Source organism: Triticum urartu, chromosome 7 (assembly GCF_003073215.2).
Source record: "Triticum urartu cultivar G1812 chromosome 7, Tu2.1, whole genome shotgun sequence".
Classification (NCBI taxonomy): Eukaryota; Viridiplantae; Streptophyta; class Magnoliopsida; order Poales; family Poaceae; genus Triticum; species Triticum urartu.
The window spans coordinates 102,717,179-102,727,174 of record NC_053028.1 but is presented as its reverse complement, the minus strand read 5'-3'; the positions used below and the strand labels follow the sequence as shown (position 1 = coordinate 102,727,174).

The 9,996-nt window shown below is 41.8% G+C and overlaps 1 non-coding gene across 1 annotated transcript; it reads right to left on the bottom strand.

Moving 5' to 3' along the window:
* Window positions 1-6,029: 6,029 nt before the first annotated feature.
* On the bottom strand, window positions 6,030-6,101 carry TRNAT-GGU. The gene has a single exon. It is a non-coding gene; the product is annotated as a tRNA-Thr (tRNA).
* Window positions 6,102-9,996: the final 3,895 nt, after the last annotated feature.

Below are 9,996 nucleotides of genomic sequence, written 5' to 3'. Positions count from 1 at the left end.
GGCTCGTCAAGTCAACCTAAGTGTTTACATGTGTAAATCTGTCTTACACCCGCTGTATGTGAACGTTGGAATCTAACACCCGATCATCACGTGGTGCTTCGAAACAACGAACTGTCGCAACGGTGCACAGTTAGGGGGAACACTTTCTTGAAATTATTATGAGGGATCATCTTATTTACTACCGTCATTCTAAGTAAACAAGATGCAAAAACATGATAAACATCACATGCAATCAAATAATAATAGTGACATGATATGGCCAATATCACATAGCTCCTTTGATCTCCATCTTGGGGCTCCATGATCATCTTGTCACCGGCATGACACCATGATCTCCATCATCATGATCTCCATCATCGTGTCTCCATGAAGTTGCTCGCCAACTATTACTTCTAGTACTATGGCTAACACGTTTAGCAATAAAGTAAAGTAATTTACATGGCGTTTCTCAATGACACGTAGGTCATACAAAAAATAAAGACAACTCCTATGGCTCCTGCCGGTTGTCATACTCATTGACATGCAAGTCGTGGTTCCTATTACAATAGTATGAACATCTCATACATCACATATATATCATTCATCATTCATCACAACTTTGGCCATATCATGCCACAAAGCACTTGCTGCAAAAACAAGTTAGACGTCTTCTAATTGTTGTTGCAAGTTTTACGTGGCTGCAAGAGGGTTCTAGCAAGAACGTTTTCTTACCTACGTGCAAGCCACAACGTGATTTGTCAACTTCTATTTACCCTTCATAAGGACCCTTTTCATCGAATCTGCTCCAACTAAAGTGGGAGAGACAGACACCCGCCAGCCACCTTATGCAACTAGTGCATGTCAGTCGGTGGAACCGGTCTCACGTAAGCGTACATGTAAGGTTGGTTCGGGCCGCTTCATCCCACAATACCGTTGAAGCAAGATAAGACTAGTAGCGGCAAGAAAGTTGACAACATCTACGCCCACAACATATTGTGTTCTACTCGTGCAAAGAGAACTACGCATAGACCTAGCTCATGATGCCACTGTTGGGGAACGTTGCAGAAAACAAAAATTTTCCTACGGTTTCACCAAGATCCATCTAGGAGTTCATCTAGCAACGAGTGATCGGATTGCATCTACATACCTTTGTAGATCACGCGCGGAAGCGTTCAAAGAACGGGGATGAGGAAGTCGTACTCGACGTGATCCAAATCACCGGAGATCCTAGCGCCGAACGGACGGCACCTCCGCGTTCAACACACGTATGGTCAGCATAACGTCTCCTCCTTCTTGATCCATCAAGGGGGAAGGAGAGGTTGAGGAAGATGGCTCCAGCAGCAGCACGACGGCGTGGTGGTGGTGGAGTTGCAGTACTCCGGCAGGGCATCGCCAAGCTCTATGGAGGAGGAGGAGGTGTTGGAGAGGGAGAGGGAGGCACCAAAGGCGTGGGTATGAGGCCCTTCCTCCCCCCCACTATATATAGGGGGCCTAAAGGGGGGCGTCGGCCCTAGGAGATGCAATCTCCTAAGGGGGGCGGCGGCCAAGGGGGCGGCGGCTTGCCCCCAAGCAAGGGGCGCCCCCTCAGGGTTTCCCCCACCCTAGGCGCATGGGCCCTAAGGGGGAAGTGGCGCCCCAGCCCACTATGGGCTGGATCCCTTCCCATACAGCCCATAAGGCCCTCCGGGAGAGGTGGCCTCCCGGTGGACCCCCGGAACCCCTCGGTGGCCCCGGTACAATACCGATATGCCCCGAACCTTTTCGGCGACCGTATGACAACTTCCCATATATAAATCTTTACCTACGGACCATTCCGGAACTCCCGTGACGTCCGGGATCACATCCGGGACTCCGACCAACATTCGGTAATCACATACAAGTCTCCTAAACCCTAGCGTCAACCGAACCTGAAGTGTGTAGACCCTACGGGTTCAGGAGACATGCAGACATGACCGAGAAGGCTCTTCGGTCAATAACCAACAGCGGGATCTGGATACCCATGTTGGCTCCCACATGCTCCTCGATGATTTCATCAGATGAACCACGATGTCGAGGATTCAAGCAACCCCATATACAATTCCCTTTGTCAATCGGTACGTTACTTGCCCGAGATTCGATCGTCGGTATCCCAATACCTTGTTCAATCTCGTTACCGGCAAGTCACTTTACTCGTACCGTAATGCATGATCCCATGACCAGACACTTGGTCACTTTGAGCTCATTGTGATGATGCATTACCGAGTGGGCCCAGAGATACCTCTCCGTCATACGGAGTGAAAATCCCAGTCTTGATCCGCGTCAACCCAGCAGACACTTTTGGAGATACCCGTAGTATACCTTTATAGTCACCCAGTTACGTTGTGACGTTTGGTACACCCAAAGCACTCCTAAGGTATCCGGGAGTTACACGATCTCATGGTCTAAGGAAAAGATACTTGACATTGGAAAACTCTAGCAAACGAACTATATGATCTTGTGATATGTTTAGGATTGGGTCTTGTCCATCACATCATTCTCCTAATGATGTGATCTCGTTATCAATGACATCCAATGTCCATAGTCAGGAAACCATGACTATCTGTTGATCAACGAGCTAGTCAACTAGAGGCTTACTAGGGACATGTTGGTGTCTAAGTATTCACACATGTATTACGATTTCCGGATAACACAATTATAGCATGAATAAAAGACCATTATCATGAACAAGGAAATATAATAATAATCCTTTTATTATTGCCTCTAGGGCATATTTCCAACAAATTCCAGCTGCCGGCATTCCCCCTCTTCAGGTAAACCTTTTAAAATAAGGGAGAATAGGCATAAGTATTGTGACATAATGTGTAATAACAGCCCATAATGCAATAAATATCGATATAAAAGCATGATGACCTCGCTTGTCCTCAAGCGAAAGCCGAAATCGAAAAATATGTCCACATGTTTAGAGATAGAGGTGTCGATAAAATAAAATACGGACATGAGGGCATCATGATCATTCTTAGAACAGCAACATATATATTTTGCAACCAAGCAAATTATCTGGAACCATGCATGAATTGAGCTAAGCTGCAAAAAAAATACTATTTCCAAAAAGAGTCAATTCAATGATGACGCTCCATATTTTTATGTGTTCTTAGTTCTATTGAACTTTTTTCATTCTTTAAGCGAAATGGGAAAACCTTACCAGCCCTTGACATATGAAAAACAAAACATGTCCTTAATAGGATGGTACTGACTTTCATACAGGTGATGCATGTCTTTCGTCAGCTCGTGTCGTGAGATGTTTGGTCAAGTCCTATAACGAGCGAAACCCTCGTTTGGATCGCTCCTATTATTACTAACCAGGGCGAAAATAGATAATGAGCATGAGCTAACAGGGTAAACCACCGCCTCTCAGGCCTCCTCGACGGGTTCTACCATAGAGGCCAACGATAGACAATAACTCTCCCCCCCCCCCGAACATAGCTTAAAAATTTCATCGTACTGTGCTCTCCAAAGAGCAACTCTTCTCAAAATGTCAAAACAAAAGGCTTGGCGTCCATCTGATGCATCAACTATGGATATTTCATACCCCCCCCCCCTTTTCTTTACGTAGTATTTTTCTTACTATACCTGTTGACCCTTTTGTTGAAGGTCGTTCGAGCTTTTCCTGGGAGTATGGCATCAGTTACATACTTCAGCGCCTTAGCGCCTAGTATGAGCCTCGTGAATTATTTTGTCCAAAGAAAAAGAAATACCAAAGTTTCAGAAAAACCAGGGTACATTATCCCAAAATGTTCCATCTTCCTAGAAAAGTGGATACGTTCCAGAAAAGTTTCAGAAGATGCTAATGGGGAACGGAATACTTTATTAATAGAGCGTTTGTGAAAGGAAATTCCTGAAATGATGTATCATCGAAATGGTTCATTTCAAAATGTTACCGCATCACTGGCAAAAGGGTTTCTATTTAATGTTGAAATTAAAATGGATAAATAGAAAAGGCTTTTTGGAGTTTTTTTAAAAATTAATTAAAGTATTTCAAATTTTAAATTTGAAAATGGGGGGGTAGTCCTATGCATTGTGCATGGTTTACTTAAATAAAACTTAAAAATAGAGTGAATAACCAAGATTTCTTGCCGATAATCAAGACAAACCGGGCACTACGGTGAGACGTGAAAACACCCGATCCCATTCCGACCCTGGGATAAGAAAGATACAGAAATATGGAACTTCACTACCTTACTTGGAAAGCTAAGAAGGTTATTGACCCACTAATCTTACCTTCCCTCAAACCTTCCACTGAAAAGAGCAGATCCCAGAAAAAAGGATAGTCTTCCATGAAGTTCGGGAGACCCCTCACGTGTCGCTGCCCGTGAGACTTGACCAGGGATGGACGTAAACTCCTAAGCTACCGAGGGTAGGGATAATCGTCCAGGTCTTATTTTAAAAAAAGCCGCCCGTGGGTTCAATTCTCGTCGTTCGCCCATCGCATTATTGCAAATTCCAAAAATGCAATTTTCCTATTCCGCCCAAAATGGGAATGGGCGCTAAGGTTATGAACTTATAATCATGGAATCGACTTGATCATCAGATTATAAGATCAACTTCCCATTTTGTTCTATGATTCTTCTTTTTTGTGGGCCATTTATGGCATGCAGGAAGAGCCCGAGCTGCTGCAGGAAAAACTTTCTTTGTTCAGTAATAACTTAATCTTGGAATAAAACACTTGTTACTTGTTATAGGAATTCAATTAATAAATGGAAAGAGTTGGGTGAAACAACAAATTCGTCCAGACTCTTGGTAGAGTCTAGAAGACCACGATAGACCTATCGAATCCATGCTGCAAGCAGCAAGCGTAGGCTAAAAAGGCAATAGTCTAACGTTGGGGTAGGGCGCGCCAAACCAATCGGGGGGCCCTCCGGGGTCATATCGGGTAGGTTTTGGCATTTCATTGCTACAAGCATGGGTTATTTTAAAATAACAAAGATAGATAAAGCTAAATCTAGGAAAGCAAGCTAGGAAACCCTAGATAGGAGCAATCCGTTCCATTCCAATTTCTTCCTAAAACTTCCCAAGAAAAATCCCAAATTGGATCCAAAATTGACGGGTTAATGTGAGCTTATCCATGTGGTTAGGCACTCTGGATTCTCTTTCGGATAGGCCCAGAAAGGAGAAGAAAGGGCCGACAAAATCGAGAGAAAAAAATTTGTCTTTTGGGCGGAGAATTTTATGAATTTCGTCGACTCGAAGGGTTGCCATTCGTGTTTCTTGACTCTTTTTTCGGAAGCCGTAATAGCAACGACCCAGTTACAAGAGCGGAGCTCTACCCCCCCCCCCCCCCCCCCCCCCCCCCCCCCCCGAGAATTCGGCCTTCGGGGTCAACCCAGCGGCTTCTACGAGGAAGGCGGCGGGAAGTGGTGTTTCCAGTGGCGAACGGGTGAGTAACGTGTAAGAACCTGCCCTTGGGCTTCTGCCTTTGCACTCAAGGACCAATGTCCGTCTGGCTCGAGGAAAATAGAAGAAACATTTCTTCTATCTAAAATATTAGAAAGAATGAGAGTTGTGTGGGATGTTGACAATCACTATCTCATGAAGTCACGAGCATAAACCTTACATAGTTCCAGCAAAGCGCAAAGACAGGTCGATTCCAGTGGATCACTATAGAATCTTCTAGAAGCAGGTTCTCCGGGCACTATGGTAGGACGTGGATCGGAGAGAAGAACCTATAATTAGCTTTTCGGGAAATTTCCAAATGAACAGTTGGTAAGGATAAAATACCCTTTTCGCATTTGTATGGATTTCTGGCTCGGACTTAATGGGGGAAGAAAACATCTTCCATAATTTCTTTTTTGTTCAATTCTGGACAAAAAAGAAAAGGAAAAAAGGAATTTATAGGGGGTTCTATCGCATTTTCCATCTTAGGGCGAACAATATAAACAATTCACTTATCCAACAATTTCAGTCCATTTTCCTACTTTTTTGCAAGGGGTTCAAGGGGAAAGCATTATTATATCCTTAATATGACTCTCTGTCACACGGATGCTGCTGGGCATTACTCTACCACTAATTTAAAAAGCCCTTTATCGGATTTGAACCGATGACTTATGCCTTACCATGGCATTACTCTACCACTGAGTTAAAAGGGCTTTTTATTTAATTCAAAAATTAGCCACTTGGATTTCCCATTATGGGTCTACTACATAATGTACATATTATATATATAATTAGCAAGCATGTTTTTTTAGAAAGAATGCCCCTTTCCATTTTAGGTGCCAAATTAGGTGACTTTGAAGTTGAAGCTTGCCCGCAGAACTCAGCATTGTCAAAGAATTCCATACCACGACGTATCTGGGATGACCGCTCAATGATAAAGGAGGTGGGGGTGCAAAGACAGCCAGGAGGTTTGCCTAGAAGCAGCCACCTCTATGCGTCACCGAATGAAGGAAGGAAAGAGCATGTCGTATATATTGTCATATGATCTCTTATGCTAAAGTAACAATTCATTCACAGTTTCTATTATGAATCATAAACTTCATTGAAAATTAACAAACTACAATCCCAGTCATTGAAGCAATTGCAATTTATCATAACATCGGAAAGAGACAATATAAAAGCTTTTCAGCAGGTCCACATACTCAACTATCATTTAGTCTTTCACAATTGCTAACACTCACGCAATATTTATGGGTATGAAGTTTTAATCGAACACAGAGAAAGATAGGGCCTTATAGTTTTGCCTCCCAACCTTTTACCTCAAGGGTAATGTCAACAATAATAGTTCATGAAAACTTACATCCAATTAGCTATATATATCAGGATCTTTCCAACACATTGCGCTTGCCAAAGGATAAAATGTAAAAAGGAAAGGTGAAGATCACCATGACTCTTATATGAAGTATAAAACAAGAATAATAGATGGGCCCTTCGCAGAGGGAAGCAGAGGTTGTCATGTGCTTTTATGGTTGGATGCACAAAATCTTAATGCGAAAGAACGTCACTTGATATTGCCACTTGTGATATGGACATTTATTATGCAGTCTGTCGCTTTTATTTCTTCTACATCACAAGATCGTATAAAGCTTATTTTCTCCACAGTAATAAATCATACATATTTAGAGAGAAACTTTTTATTGCTTGCAACGATGACAACTTACTTGAAGGATCTTACTCAATCCATAGGTAGATATGGTGGACTCTTATGGCAAAACTGGGTTTAAGGATATTTGGAAGCACAAGTGGTATCTCTACTTGGTGCAAAGAATTTGGCTAGCATGAGAGGGAAAGGCAAGGTCAACATGTTGGATGATCCATGACAATATAATTTATTTTAGATGTAAGAAAGCATAACCAATTACGTTGTCTTCCTTGTCCAACGTCAACTCTTTAGCATGTCATATTTTAATGAGTGCTCACAATCATAAAAGATGTCCAAGATAGTATAGTTATATGTGAAAAATTCTCTTTCTTTATTACTTCCTATTAATTGCAATGATGACCAAAACTATGTTTGTCAACTCTCAACAACTTTATTCATCATACTCTTTATATGTGAAGTCATTACTCTCCATAAGATCCATATGATCTCTTTATTTCTTTGTATTCTTTCTTCTATTTTGTTCCCCCAAGATCATAGCAAGATAATCAAGCCCTTGACTCAACACTAATCTTTATTATATATAGCTCACGGACTCAATTACATAGAAGGATCATAAAGCAAAACTCAAAACTAAATCATACTAAAACTTTTATTCTACTAGATCAAGATATTACCAAAAGATCGAACTAAGAAAAATGGTAAAGATAAAAGTGTGATGGTGATACGATACCGGGGCACTACTCCAAGCTTGGAAGTTGCCAAGGGGAGTGCACATACCGATGTGTTTATGTCTCTTTCTTCAGATATGGTGACGTGATATTCTTGGCGATGATGCCCTTCAGGATACGATTCTCTTCCTCAAGCTTATTTACTTGCTGCTTGAGGTCCATTATTTCCTTACGAAGCTTGCCCGTGATGGCTAAATCTCCTTTCACCCATGGATGTTGCATAGCTGCGGGAGAACAAGTAACACTCTTTTTCATATTATCATAAGAAAGAAATCTAACATTGGAAGGGATGACCGAGTTTGGAATATCTGAGCTCTGTAGTTCCCCCATCGTGAATCCGGCTCGGAAATGAGAAGTTACTTCTTGATCCTCTTCCATGGCATCTATCCTTTTCAAGTCAGCCTCCATCTCTTCCTCCGTTGATGGCCCAAAGTGTCCAGCATCACTGTTTGTTCTTGGTCCCGGTGTCGAATGAGACACCCGGCTCTCCCCGACTGACTCTTGAGAAGACATCTTGTCCTAAGTCTGCAGCAAAAATAGCTTGAAACAAAATAGAGGATATTTGCGTGATACGAGGGTCAAAACCTTCGGGAGATTATATAATGATTTTTTACCGACCAAAAGAAGTGTCGTGCAAGAAAACGGAGTCCGGAGGGCACACGAGGCGCCCAGGGGGGTAGGGCGCGCCCTCCACCCTCGTGGAAGCCTCGTGTTCTTTCCGGACTGCTTATTATTTTCCTATTTTCTTAAATATTCCAAAACGGATAAAAATTGCCATTAGAACTATTTTGGAGTCGGTTTACTTACCGTACCACATACCTATTCCTTTTTGGAGTCTGAAACGTTCTCGAAAGTGTCCCTTATGTATTCCTCCGGGGTTACGGTTTTAATAACATTGGTTTCAACATTTATGGGATTACCTGAGATATAATGTTTGATTCTTTGACCGTTCACCACCCTCGGATTTGTGCCTTCGAAGTTGTTGATTTTTATGGCACCGGAAGGGTAGACCTCCTCGATGACGTAAGGACCTTCCCATTTAGAGAGGAGTTTTCCTGAAAAAAATCTTAAACGAGAGTTGTATAATAGAACATAATCTCCTACATTAAACTCACGTTTTTGTATCCTTTTATCATGCCATCTTTTAAATTTTTATTTAAACAGTTTGGTATTCTCATAGGCCTGGGTTCTCCATTCATCAAGTGAGCTAATGTCAAAAAGCCTCTTCTCACCGGCAAATTTGAAATCATAGTTGAGCTCTTTAATGGCCCAATATGCCTTATGTTCTAGTTCAAGAGGTAAGTGACAAGTTTTACCATAAACCATTTTATATGGATACATACCCATAGGATTTTTGTATGCAGTTCTATAGGCCCATAATGCATCATCAAGTTTCTTGGACCAATTCTTTCTAGATCTATTAACAGCCTTTTGCAAAATTAATTTAAGTTCTCTATTACTCAATTCTACTTAACCACTAGACTGTGGATGATATGGAGATGCAATACTATGATCATCATACTTAGCAAGCATTTTACGAAAAGCACCGTGAATAAAATGTGAACCACCATTAGTCATTAAATATCTAGGGACTCCACACCTTGGAAAAAATAACTTCTTTAAGCATCTTAATAGAGGTGTTATGATCAGCACTACTAGTTGGAATAGCTTCTACCCACTTAGTAACGTAATCAACAGCAACTAAAATATGAGTGTACCCATTAGAGGACGGAAACGGTCCCATATACTCAAAGCCCCAAACATCAAATGGTTCAATAACAAGTGGATAGTTCATAGGCATTTCTTGACGTCTACTAATATTACCAATTCTTTGACATTCATCACAAGACAAAACAAACTTACGGGCATCCTTGAAAAAAGTAGGCCAATAAAAACTGGATTGCAATACCTTGTGTGCAGTTCTATCTCTAGCATGGTGTCCTCCATAAGCCTCGGAGTGACACTTGCGTAGGATCTGTTCCTGTTCATGCTCAGGTATACAACGTCTAATAACACCATCTACTCCTTCTTTATAAAGATGTGGGTCATCCCAGAAGTAAAGCCTTAAATCATAGAAGAACTTTTTCTTTTGCTGGTATGTGAAACTAGGTGGTATAAATTTAGCAACAATGTAAGTAGCATAATCAGCATACCATTGGGCAGTACGAGAAGCATTTATTTGTGACGCCCCGAGAATGTTGCACCAGGTGTCTTCCA